The following is a 14,026-nucleotide window of genomic DNA, read 5'->3' on the forward strand; positions in this document are numbered from 1 at the left end:
CATTAGAAATCCTTGTGCCCTTGAATAAACAGGTAAGGTAATAACTTTAATTACTGCTATAATTAGGTGTATCTGAAGCACCTGTGCTTTGGCATGACAAAAAAGGCCTAAAATTGAACTTTCCTTTCTGCAACATAGATACATATTTTTTCTTAATACCATTAATTTGGCAGGTAAAGGCACCCAAAGTAGACATGGCAGCTGAAGTTTAAGAGACAGGAAAAAAAGATGGTTTTTTTTGTTTGAATTGCTGTTAAATGAACTTCTTTATTATTATAACAAAGTGGGAAGAAATCTTCAAGTAAAAGGCAATAAAATGTATGGAACAACTTTAAAAGGCCATAGCCTCTTCGTACTAACAGTCATTAAAGAAACCAAACAAAAATAAATGAATCATCAATACAATAACACAGCAGGGTACTTCATAAGGCATAATGTCTTCTGCATTTGTTTTGTTTCTGTTAGCAAGAGCCTATACTGTGTTAAGTATATGCCAAAAAAAAGGCAAAAAGCATATATATATATGTATAAAATTATTGTGTAATATACATTGTATGTGTATGACTACAATTTGGCTTGCAACCAGTAAGTTTAGCACTTTTATTTTCCATTTCAACTGGCGATGAAAAGCAAAATAAAAAAATTTTTTTTAACTGTGAAAAAGAGTTTTAAAGAGAGAGTGATCATAGAAAACAAGAGCAAATAACTCACTTTTGACTGAAACTTTAGATCCCTTTGAAATAATTTTCAGATGTTAATTGAAGTAGATTTTCTGAGAATGCATAGTTGGTATCCATACCATCTTCACATCAGAAAACAAGAAAAGTAGGTAATAATTCATAGTCACAGACAGAAAGCTGCATTTCAATAATATTAGGAAATGCTACTATTAAGGAAAACAATGAAATTCAAGATTAAGTGTCCGAATTAATGTATCTCAGTATTTGGCACCCAAGGAAAATCAGACTGATTTTTGGCACTACGGAGTAGACTCAGTATCCAGGAGACTTTATGTACTCCATGTGCACCTACATAGACTCTGGAACTGTATTTTAGGAGTCCAACTTAGAAAATGTGGATTTTGTTTGGAACCTCCTTGTGTTCTTTTTATTGAATTCTAACTGGTGCAGTTAATTGGAACCACTTGGCTGCAACATGTCTGACAATCACACCTCTACACTGAAAGGGTTGGGCATGCTGAAACCAGAGACATTTTTCACTGAGAAATTGCTTTAAATAACATTATAGTCATGTTCACTGTTGCATTGTAATATGTTTTTTGCGAACCAAATGAAGTACTTTAAAGGTTGAAATTGAGGTGAAATTTTTTAAAAATTTGCAGTTTTGTTTCAGTTCTGAAACTGAAAAAGAATTTCTAAAGGGGTCTGGAGATATCTTACATGCACATTATAATCTGTAAGAAATTTGATGATTTTCAAAAGAAGATGGTTACCTCTCCTCTAAAAAGGAAGGCCACTTCTGTGTATCAAGGTGGGCATTCCAAGCCAATATTCACGTTTGAAAATTTTGACCTACATACTTTCCTAACATAAATTTTCATTGGAAGAGATTAGTCTAGTTACCAGACAACTGTCAGGCAGTCAAAAAGAAGGGAAGTGGTCTATGTGACTGTGACTTGGGAGAGGTAAGACAGACTCTAAATAATCTGTCTATTAAAATATGTTCCACACTATAAAAGATTGAAAACCTACCATAAAACAAGGCACAATAGGGGGATGATATGGGATAACTGACTTGCCATTAACCACACTGTTGTTTTTCTTTAAATAAATAAAAGACTTCAGGCTCTAGTGCTGTCCAATATATACTTTCTTTGAGCATTAAATTTCCATAAAATCAGTTGCTATGACCTGAAAAATAGCTGATCTGTGGGTGAGGAATATTTTCTGAAGAAATTCCTTTGGAATTTTTATTAGATGTCTAGATCTATGTAACTATAAGAGATAGAGACAAGCCATTTAAATATCTGAACTTCAAAAACAGTTCCAGTGTTTAGAAAAGATTTAAAAACTTTTGAGGATTTAACAATTCTTTAGTTTCATTCCCTCTCCCTCAGACACCTTCATGACTGCGGGAGACATGTGCTTAGTTCAATTTCAACCATTTAAAATTGTATTTCTACTTTCAGCTGGTCATCTGAGTTCCATCCATATAAGCGCTTCCAAGAGACATTTGTGGTCCCTACTGTAGCATGAGATTAAGCACCTTCCAAAGACACTCATCTTTCTCAGTTGACTGCAGAAGTAGCTTAGATGCCTAAATTCTGTTCGATGACTCATTTTTAGCTGAAGTTAAGTGAAATAAGTTTCAATCTGTCTAAGGACATCTGTGAAAACAGATGAAGCATAGGCTGGGATTTCTAAAGAAAGATGTTTGGAAGCTGCAAACAAGACCTCAGAGGAGCTTTTTTCCTTACTCCACTGAGTGAGGAAAGCATCACGGTAAAGCATAATACAACTTAAAGTTTTTCTCTTTTTGTAGAGCTCCTACTCCAGATATTTCAGTGTTGTTGGGAGATAACAAGGATGTGGAGTACATATGACATTAGTCTGAAGCAGACCACTGAATGGTTGCCAGATTTGTGTTGATATTCTTGGCAAACTCTAGCATCTTGAAGGAATAAGAGGGAATAAAATCCAAAAGGCAGTGTTGCTGTTATTTCTTCATTCTTTCCTTCCAAAGGAAGAGATTTGTAGACCAAAATTTGTATTGCTTTAGTATGTGCCTGTTGCTTCCTCTTAATTTTGTTTTGTAGCTGTTTCTGCCTTTATGTTAATTTCTAAACAATCAAGAATTACAACATAAATGAGGATCATCTATTAAGTGATACAAAAACACTTTTTCGTTACAAGCTGCTGAATTTCTGCAAATAGTCCCATATGAATAAGTAATTTCAATTGTGGTACAAAAGAATCACTAGGCTTGAGACATTCAGGTGAAGCATGGTCTGGTATAGGTTAGATCATTAATCCAAGACTGTGATACGCAATATTTGGGATCCAGTCTAGGGCATTCCTGTAACTTTTCCAGGCCAGGAATAGGTTGCCACAACATTTCAGTTCTGAAAGCTTATGCCCTTGTGACTACTGCATGGCAGGCTAGGGTTCTGAGTGAAACGAGCAGATTCTCTCTCTTGAACCAATCTTCATTTTCATACAAATATCCACAGGAATAAAACAAAAGAGAAGATAATATCAACAAAACTGGAACATTAGCAAATAAGTTTTCCACAATGAGTAACAGTTTGACACAAAGGATTTGGAGTACAAATGCCTTCATCTATTTATTTGGGGGTTTTTTAGAAGTCTTAAATATATTAGTTTAAATAATGCATTTATTCTTGAAAATGTATTTCAAAGGCTGAAATCTGCTGTATAGTGTCTTTTTAATAGCATAAGATGCAAAAGAAGAGTATTGCCCTTAACTTGAAAAATACTATCTTTCATCATTTGGGTCACCAATTTAATGTGATTTAACATTAAGCTTTCTGAATTTTGTGATCCATTGTAAGAGTCTCCTTTTGCAAAGAAAGGTAACTCTATCTGGCATTCACAACCCAGCATGACTCCAGCATTTTAGAAAGCAATGACTCCTAATAGCTTAGTTTTTCAATTGCAAGTAGAATACAGGCTAATTGCAACAAAGCCCCTCAGTTTAGTAAAACTTGAATCTCCTGACCGGTCAGACAAATCCATTAGGATTTTATTGGGTCCTAAAAAGAGTTATGTGATTCCCTAGGATCCAATCCTTGTCAATCAGGCATGGTAAATTGGATTCTTGAATAGGGAAATCCCTAAGGGAGAGGAGATGTTATCTAGATCAGATGCAGTGATTTTTCGACTCTGTGCTCACTAGGTTCTGTTCTCTCTTTAGTGAACCAATAAAACCATAATAAGTATTGATTAACCCATTACTGAGCATTATCCACTGGCTTCTGCCTGACTGTATTTAAACACAACACAGTGCCTCTCTGCTGCCATTGTACAGCTGTTTGCCTTTACATTGGCAGCCTTGGCAAGCTCATGACAGGTTTACTTAGTTTTCAAAACATCTTCAGTCACTTCATGTACATTTCAGATGCACTATTTTTTTAAAAATATGTCTTGAAAACAGCTATATTTCCTCTAAAAGAGTGGAGAAAGGAAATAATGATCAACATTTTTATTTCATGCTGTCTTTTTAAATGATTGTATTTGCCCTAAAAAAAATTCAGATGCTTTAAAATTAAAATGTTATAAAGCACTCACAATCCTGCAGAAGGAATATTTGTCATTAGAAATGGCACAAATTGTGGCTTTTTGATAGCTTCTATAATTGTAAGCAAGATATGACAGCTGTGTAGGTATCTTTCATTTGCATTTCATTTGCACCCACCTGATTTCATTAGCTGTTGAATGTGTCATAACAGTCCAGACAGTGGACTACAGACTGTCTGAAGCTATGAAATTTTACTGGTGGGTGGGTGTGTAAGATTTGCCTCAGAATGGACCATTCACGCATGAACTTGACTTTGCGCTGGATCTACAGTACTTTTAAAACTTCTTACTAATCATTAGCATTTGGGGGGGGGGGGGTGGCTTTGAATTTTTTTCTGACTACTACTCAATACTTAGGAGTACACCTAGATAAATTAACTTTGATTACAGGGGACAAGGTCAGGAGCTGAATGGACACAGGTCGAACTGAGACATCACAGAAAGCTCTTTTTTCAACAATCACATGAATCATTGAGCTTTTAGAAACTATTTTATTTTATCTTATGTTGAACACATGCAACACTTGCAGGAGGAGAGGAATATGTGCTTTGAAAAATTGATGTGTATTTATGTCTTTTTTTAGGTATAGTTTTCAAGGCTATATGGTGTTTTGTGTTCATTACAGAATAGTCATTTGATCAAGTGATTTTCAATACATTGTCAAAATAAATTACATTCACTTCATTAGATGTACAGGAAGTATAGCTGAAACAGGGACAAGTATTAATTTAGGACTCTGCAGAAACTGACACTCCATCTTATGACCCTGAGGCTGTATTATTCAAGATACCCCATGATGGAAGGAAGTCTGTCTCCATAGCAATTACCTAAATCTTTTATCAGTCATTTCTGGAAAGAAAATTAGAGCAATTGTGTCAGGATGGTCATATGGGCAGAAATTGCACACTCATTCAAACCACTTATGTCTCTGACTTTGTCCCTGCTTGATGGCTGCTTTTGTTTACTACTACGCTTTTGAAAGTTTGATTGGACATGAGCAGATGTGCCATACTGTAACCACAAAAGGTTGTCCTTTGTTTCCTTTCCATTTCTTTTATTTTTTTCTCCTAGAACTGTCACTGAATTATACTATGTTTCTGTTTATTAAGCAAATTGCTCTCTTACGTTGAAAAAAACCTGAGAAAAAAATCAGCTGAAATTAGTTAAAATTAGCAGCAGCAAAAGTGTCATTGTCATAGATTTAATTATTACAGAGCATGATAGTATTTAATGGCACAGGTTAATTTGATTGGACTCTTTAAAAATGCTGTTAAGAGCAGTACCTATTTTTATCACATCATATCAATCATATCGCACTTGTTGAATTTTATTGACTAGATAATTAGTGCAGTTCTACAGGGCTAGCTGCTTTTGGGAAAGGGAACCTGGCAAAATGTTAGTGTCCCATTATTTTTAAAATAGTTAAACCAAATTAAAAGGGAAAACCTAACGTTGAATGGGTAGGGCTGTCTCTTTAAGAAATAAAACAAAACAAAAGAAGCACCCTCTTCCTCCACATTTAGATTTTTTTCACTATTGGTTTTTGAAATAAGAATAAAAAGCTTAACTGTTGATCAATAATAGTTGCAGCCTACACTGAGTGGTATGAACAACAGCCTAAGCTCTCCCTTCAAGTTCCTTGTTCAGGAAAATTTACAATTAATGGCTTTCTTACAACAGCAGAGATATCCCCTTCTTCATGGCTCAGCTAGGGACCTGCCAGACTAATCTATTCCCAGTTTGCTGGCCATGGTCCTTTACTCTATCTGTCTTAGCATATTGATTTCTGAGCTGTCTTATTGGTTCCTAACATAATTATACCAGGAGTGGGTCTCTTAGTACAGCTAATACATTTACACCATGGCATCTAGGGAAGCTTATTATAGCAGCATCCGGTAGCACCGCTACAGTTAAGGGTCAGTTGCCATTTCCATTATAAACCCCATTTTTCAGGGGTTTATACTTTAGCTGTTTTAATCTGTATCAGGCTAAAACTTGGCATAGACATTGTCAGTCTGCATAAAAATTATACGTTTTTAAAAACATGTCAGTTAAAGCTGTTAAAAAAATAATTCTGGTGTGCATATAGATATAAAGATACTGTTAGATAGAATATTGAAAGATTTTATTTCTCTCCTTTGACTCTCTAAAACTGACAGCTTGTAAGCTGAAATATTTTGTTAGAAATGTAAATGTTTACTGTACAAAATGTATCTCCTTTAAGCATTTCAAAGAGAAAAAATCTCCATTGCATAAAGCATTGATAAAACATTATGATAAAAGTGTAATGATTCTTTTGACACAGTATCATATCCAAAGGACAAACAGCTCTGATGCAATGCCAATGAAAATGCCTCATACAATGTATGAATAATTGTTTTTAGAATTTTAAATCAATTTAGTGCTGTGAAAGGTGTCAGATTAACAACCCTGGAAACTTAAGCCCTCTATTTATCCACAGAATGAGTACTCTTGGGTGTGTGGGGAGCGGGGGGAGAACTGCATGCCTTAACTGGAAGTGAAGGACTAAAAGTAGGGGTAAGAGGATATTTCAGCCTCTCTTCTAAGTCATCTCACTGCTGATGTAAAAAAACAACCAATAAAGGTACCCATTTGTGCTACTTCAGCTTGCACTTTTTTTTTTTCTCTAAAATGGTGACCAGTCCACAGTTTGCTTGAATGAGACCACTCTCTCTTCCACAAATTTTGGGTTCCCCACTACAAGAAAGATATGGACTTACTGGATTGAGTCCAGCACAAGGCCACAAAGATGATCAAGGGACTGGAACATCTTTCATGTGAGGAGATGCTGGGAGAGCTGGGACTATTCATCCTGAAAGAGACAAGGCTCAGGGAGATCCTACCAATATGCATAAACACCTGATGGGAGGGAATGAAGAAGAGGGAACCAGACTATTCTCAGCAGAGCCCGCTGACAAGACAAGAGGCAATGGGAATAAATTAAAAAATGTGAAATTCCGGCTGAACACTGTCCTGGTTTCAGCAGCGATAGAGTTAATTTCCTTTCTAGTAGCTGGTACAGTGCTGTGTTTTGGATTTAGGATGAGAACAAAGTCGATAACGCACCGATGTTTTAGTTGTTGCTAGGTAATGCTTACACTAGCCAGGGACTTTTCAGCTTCCCATGCTCTACCGACTGAGAAGGCTGGAGGTGCACAAGAAGCTGGGAGGGGGCACAGCCAAACTGGCCAAAGGGACATTCCATACCATGTGACGTCATGCTCAGTACATAAACTGGGGAAAGCTGGCCGGGGGGGGCCGCTGCTCGGGGACTGGCTGGGCATCGGTCGGCGGGTGGTGAGCAATTGTACTGTGCATCACTTGCTTTGTGTATTATTATTATTATCATATTATTATTATTATTATTATCATTTTATTTCAATTATTAAACTGTTTTTATCTCAACCCATGAGTTTTTCTCACTTGTGCTCTTCCAATTCTCTCCCCCATCCCACCGGGTGGGGGGGAGTGAGCGAGCGGCTGCGTGGTGCTTAGTTGCCGACTGAGGTTAAACCACAACAGTCCTTTTTGGCGCCCAACGTGGGGCTCGAAGGGTTTGAGATAATAACAGATTAACCGGAGTGTATTAAGGAACTTATATCTGTTAGTAGTTGTGGGTCACAATGTTGGTTTCTCTGTTCTCGATATTGATTTGTATAATCTGCATCGTGCTCCTTTTTTTGCTGTACATGTTAAAGACTGGTGTTGGTTTTTGCAGTTTGCTGTGGTCTGCAGTGATTAGTGATGTCTCGCTTGTGAGGTTTGTTTTTAGAACATTGACCTTGATGTTAGTGTGGTATGTAAGTTTCGCAATGAAGCCGTTACTGTACCACGGAGACCATTTCGTGGAGAAAACTAGCAATTACAGTGACTTTTCTGAGAGTTTTTTTACAGAGGAAATAGAGAATGGCAGGGTCACTACCTTCTTCTACGATGTTCCCTCCTTCATTACAGTAACTTTTCAGTATTTTGGACATCCTTGGGTAGTTAAGATACTTTATTGGTACTTCTTGGGAATATTGTTTCGGTTTTGTCTAAAGTTGGTAAGCAATTTAAGAATATCTTCCAGACATCTGCCCCAAGGCTGAATAGTTATGAGTGGCAGGGTGCGTGGGACAAGATGGGCAAGTACCTAGGCCAATGGGCACCCCCAGTGTTTTGGAACTTCACCCCTGAGCAAGTGCAAAATCCTGAAAAGTTAGTAGAATATTTGGAAAAAGTATGCTGTCACCCTGGCAACTCCAGAGAGATGCAGATCATTGCCACGTGCTGGGGCCTGGCCCATGCCTACCGAGCCCTGTTCAACACCATTCAGTGCCCTCAAAGGGAAGAGAAGGTCTCTGGATCTGACGGTAAAACGACACGCACTGCGGCCACTCAGACCCGGGCGACAGGCCCGGTGGCCACTCCAACCCCAGCAACATGCTCTGCAGCTACTCAGACCCCAGCAACAGGCCCTGTGGCCACTCAGACCCTGGCGACAGGCCCTGCGGCTGAACCAAAGAACCAGCCTGTGCCGGTATCAGTCGCCCCTGTACACAAGAAGAAATCTTGGAAGCAGAAGTCAGCTTGTTTAGTAAGGGAGGAAGAAGCTTCTTCTAAAAGGGGGCTGGAGGAAGAAGTGTATGAGACAGACGACCTTGGAGAAAGGCCATCACAAGAACAGCAGGAGGAGAGCCGGCCGCTGATCAGGCAGGAAGAAGACGAAGAACTCATAAATGAGGCAGTGACCACCCAATCTCTATCCTTGAGTGAGCTGCGAGATATACGAAAAGATTTCAGCCATCATCCAGGTGAGCATATTGTCACCTGGCTGCTCCAATGCTGGGATAATGGGGCCAGTAGCCTGGAATTAGAGGGTAGGGAAGCCAAGCAGCTGGGATCCCTTTCTAGGGAAGGGGGCATTGACAAAGCGATTGGAAAAGGGACACGAGTCCTCAGCCTTTGGAGGCGACTCTTGTCAAGCGTGAAGGAAAGGTATCCCTTCAAGGAAGATGTTCTATGTCACCCAGGAAAGTGGACAACCATGGAGAAGGGTATCCAGTTTCTGAGAGAATTAGCTGTGCTGGAGGTGATTTATGATGACCTGAACAATGAACAACTATCCAAAGATCCAGATGAAGTCAAGTGCACACGACCCATGTGGCAGAAGTTTATAAGGAGTTCACCATCGTCATACGCCAATTCATTGGCAGTGATGACCTGGAAAGATGGAGAGGAACAAATGGTGGATGAATTGGCTAGTCAACTCCGGCAATATGAGGAAAGTCTCTCTTCCTCCCTTGTCTCGGCTGTGGAGAAACTGTCCCGGGAGATCCAGCAACTTGAAGAGGATAGGTCCTACTCCCCACCTGTACAGACCAGTATCTCGGCTATTAGAAGTAAGCGTTCTTTTGCTCAAGAGAGAGAATATAAAGGGTACACACCACGGGGCACCCTATGGTTTTACCTGCGTGACCACGGAGAGGACATGAGGAAGTGGGATGGAAAACCTACTGCAGCCCTAGGGGCACGGGTACGCAAATTGCAAGGGAAAACAATCACAGAAAGAGGTTCTTCCAGGAAAATTGCTGCTCCAGTTTCCAGCAGGCAGTTCCCCAGAGTAGAAGGGCTGATCTTACTCCTGATCTTAATGAAGAAATTTCTGACTCGTATGTACAAGAAATGAGAAATGAGTACTGTGATGAGGATTAGAGGGGCCCTGCCTCCAGCCAGGGGGAGGAAAGGGACAACCGAGTTTACTGGACTGTGTGGATTCGGTGGCCTGGCACATCAGACCCACAGAAGTATAAGGCTCTAGTAGACACCAGTGCACAGTGTGTGCTAATGCCATCAAGCTATAAAGGGGCAGAACCCATCAGTATTTCTGGGGTGACGGGGGGATCCCAACAGCTAACTGGATTGGAAGCCAAAGTAAGTCTAACTGGGAATGAGTGGCAGAAGCACACCATTGTGACTGGCCCAGAGGCTCCGTGCATCCTTGGCATAGACTACCTCAGGAGAGGGTATTTCAAGGACCCAAAAGGGTACCGGTGGGCTTTTGGTATAGCTGCCTTGGAGATGGAGGAAATTAAACAGCTGTCCACCTTGCCTGGTCTCTCGAAGGACTCTTCTGTTGTGGGGTTGCTGAAGGTCGAAGAACAATAGGTGCCAATCGCTACCATCACGGTGCACCGGCAGCAATATCGCACCAACTGGGACTCCCTGATTCCCATTCATGAGCTAATTCGGCGACTGGAGAGCCAACGAGCCAGCAAGACTCGTTCACCCTTTAACAGTCCCATATGGCCAGTGTGGAAGTCTAATGGAGAGTGGAGACTAACAGTAGACTATCGTGGCCTAAATGAAGTCACGCCACCGCTGAGTCCTGCTGTGCCAGACATGCTAGAACTTCAATACAAACTGGAGTCGAAGGCAGCCGAGTGGTATGCCACAACTGATAATGCTAATGTCTTCTTCTCAACCCCTGTGGCAGCAGAGTGCAGGCCACAGTTTGCTTTTACTTGGAGGGGCGTCCAGTACACCTGGAATCGACTGCCCCAGGGGTGGAAACACAGCCCTACCATTTGCCATGGACTGATCTAGACTGCACTGGAACAGGGTGAGGCTCCGGAACACCTGCAATACATTGATGACATCATCGTATGGGGCACCACAGCAGAAGAAGTTTTTGAGAAAGGGAAGGAAATAGTCCGAATCCTGCTGAAGGCCAGTTTTGCCATAAAACAAAGTAAGGTCAAGGGACCTGCACAGGAGATCCAGTTTTTAGGAATAAAATGGCAAGATGGACGTCAGCAGATCCCAATGGGTGTGATCAACAAAAAACCAGCCATGTCCCCACCAACTAGCAAAAAGGAAACACAAGCTTTCTTAGGTGTCGTGGGTTTTTGGAGAATGCATATTCCAAATTACAGTCTGATTGTAAGCCCTCTCTATCAAGTGACCCGAAAGAAGAACGATTTCAAATGGGGCCCTGAGCAACGACAAGCCTTTGAACAAATTAAAGAGGAGATAGTCCATGCAGTAGCCCTTGGGCCAGTCTGGGCAGGACAAGATGTAAAAAATGTGCTTTACACCGCAGCTGGGGAGAATGGCCCTACCTGGAGCCTCTGGCAGAAGGCACCAGGGGACACTCGAGGTCGACCCCTAGGGTTTTGGAGTCGAGGATACAGAGGATCCGAGGCCCGCTATACTCCAACTGAAAAAGAGATATTAACAGCATATGAAGGGGTTCGAGCTTCTTCGGAAGTGATCGGCACTGAAGCACAGCTCCTCCTGGCACCCCGACTGCCGGTGCTGGGCTGGATGTTCAAAGGGAGGGTCCCCTCTACACATCATGCAACTGATGCTACATGGAGTAAGTTGGTCGCACTGATCACACAACAGGCTTGAATAGGAAACCCCAGTCGCCCAGGAATCCTGGAAGTGATCATGGACTGGCCAGAAGGCAAAGATTTCAGAATATTGCCAGAGGAGGAGGTCATGTGTGCTGAGGAGCCCCCACTGTATAATGAACTACCAGAAAATGAGAACCAATATGCCCTGTTCACTGATGGGTCCTGTCAGCTTGTGGGAAGCATCGGAGGTGGAAAGCTGCTGTATGGAGTCCTATACGACAAGTCACAGAAACTGCTGAAGGAGAAGGTGAATCGAGCCAATTTGGAGAAGTAAAGGCCATCCAGCTGGCTTTAGACATTGCTGATCGAGAAAAGTGGCCAGTGCTCTATCTCTGTACTGACTCATGGATGGTGGCAAATGCCCTGTGGGGGTGGTTGCAGCAATGGAAGCAGAGCAACTGGCAGCGCAGAGGCAAACCCATCTGGGCTGCTGCATTGTGGCAAGATATTGCTGCCCGGGTAGAGAACCTGGTTGTAAAAGTCCGTCACGTAGATGCTCACATACGCAAGAGTCGGGCCACGGAAGAACATCAGAAAAACCAGCAGGTGGATCAGGCTGCTAAGACTGATGTGGCTCAGGTGGATCTGGACTGGCAACATAAGGGTGAATTATTTCTAGCTCGGTGGGCCCATGACACCTCAGGCCACCAAGGAAGAGATGCAACATACAGATGGGCTCGTGATCGAGGGGTGGACTTGACCATGGACACTATAGCACAGGTTATCCATGAATGCGAAACACGCGCTGCAATCAAACAAGCCAAGCAGTTAAAGCCTCTTTGGTATGGAGGACGGTGGCTGAGATATAAATATGGGGAGGCCTGGCAGATTGATTGTATCGCACTCCCACAAACCCGCCAAGGCAAGCGCCACGTGCTTACAATGGCAGAAGCAACCACCGGATGGCTGGAAGCATATCCCGTGCCCCATGCCACTGCCCGGAACACTATCCTGGGCCTTGAAAAGCAAGTCCTACGGCGACCTGGCACCCCAGAAAGAATTGAGTCAGACAACGGGACTCATTTCCGAAACACCCTCATAGACACCTGGGCCAAAGAGCACGGCACTGAGTGGGTGTATCACATCCCCTATCATGCACCAGCCTCTGGGAAAATTGAACGATACAATGGACTGTTAAAGACTACACTGAGAGCAATGGGTGGCGGGACGTTCAAACATTGGGATATGCATTTAGCAAAGGCCACCTGGTTAGTCAACACTCGGGGATCTGCCAATCGAGCAGGCCCTGCCCAGTCAGAACTTTTACGTACTGTAGATGGGAATAAAGTCCCTGTAGTGCACATAAAAAAATATGCTGGGTAAGACAGTCTGGGTTATTCCTGCCTCGGGCAGAGGCAGACCCATCCGTGGGATTGCTTTTGCTCAAGGACCTGGGTGCACTTGGTGGGTGATGTGGGAGGATGGGGAAGTCCAATGTGTACCTCAAGGGGATTTGATTTTGGGTGAGAATAGCCAATGGTCTGAATTATGTGATGTTAAGTACTAATTATAGTTATAATAGTTATACTAATAATACACAGATATACTAATAATACTAATAATATTATATGCCATACTAATGTTATTACAACAAGAATCACCCAGACTAATGAAGAATAACTTCAGTGAAACCAAGCAAAGCACAGTGATGATGGTACCAGAACTGACTTCAACATGAAACAATCCAACACCACATACCATCTCCATTTTTCCTGCCCTGAAAGATTATTATGACAGATGGAGCCCGAAGTCATGGACTAAATGAACTCACCAAATGTTTTAGAGGGATGGCCCACAGACTAAGGGAATGATATCTGTGTGTGTGTGTGTGTGTGTGTGTGTAGATATACATAAAAAAAAAAGGGGGTGGTGATTAATGAAAATGTACTGGAAAATATGAGACTTAAGCATGACACAGATGGTATAGAATAAGGGGTGGATATTGTCCTGGTTTTGGCAGGGATAGAGTTAATTTCCTTTCTAGTAGCTGGTACAGTGCTGTGTTTTGGATTTAGGATGAGAACAAAGTCGATAACGCACCGATGTTTTAGTTGTTGCTAGGTAATGCTTACACTAGCCAGGGACTTTTCAGCTTCCCATGCTCTACCGACTGAGAAGGCTGGAGGTGCACAAGAAGCTGGGAGGGGGCACAGCCAAACTGGCCAAAGGGACATTCCATACCATGTGACGTCATGCTCAGTACATAAACTGGGGAAAGCTGGCCGGGGGGGGCCGCTGCTCGGGGACTGGCTGGGCATCGGTCGGCGGGTGGTGAGCAATTGTACTGTGCATCACTTGCTTTGTGTATTATTATTATTATCATATTATTAT

The sequence above is a fragment of the Aptenodytes patagonicus genome, chromosome 2 (genome assembly GCF_965638725.1).
Source record: "Aptenodytes patagonicus chromosome 2, bAptPat1.pri.cur, whole genome shotgun sequence".
NCBI lineage: Eukaryota > Metazoa > Chordata > Aves > Sphenisciformes > Spheniscidae > Aptenodytes > Aptenodytes patagonicus.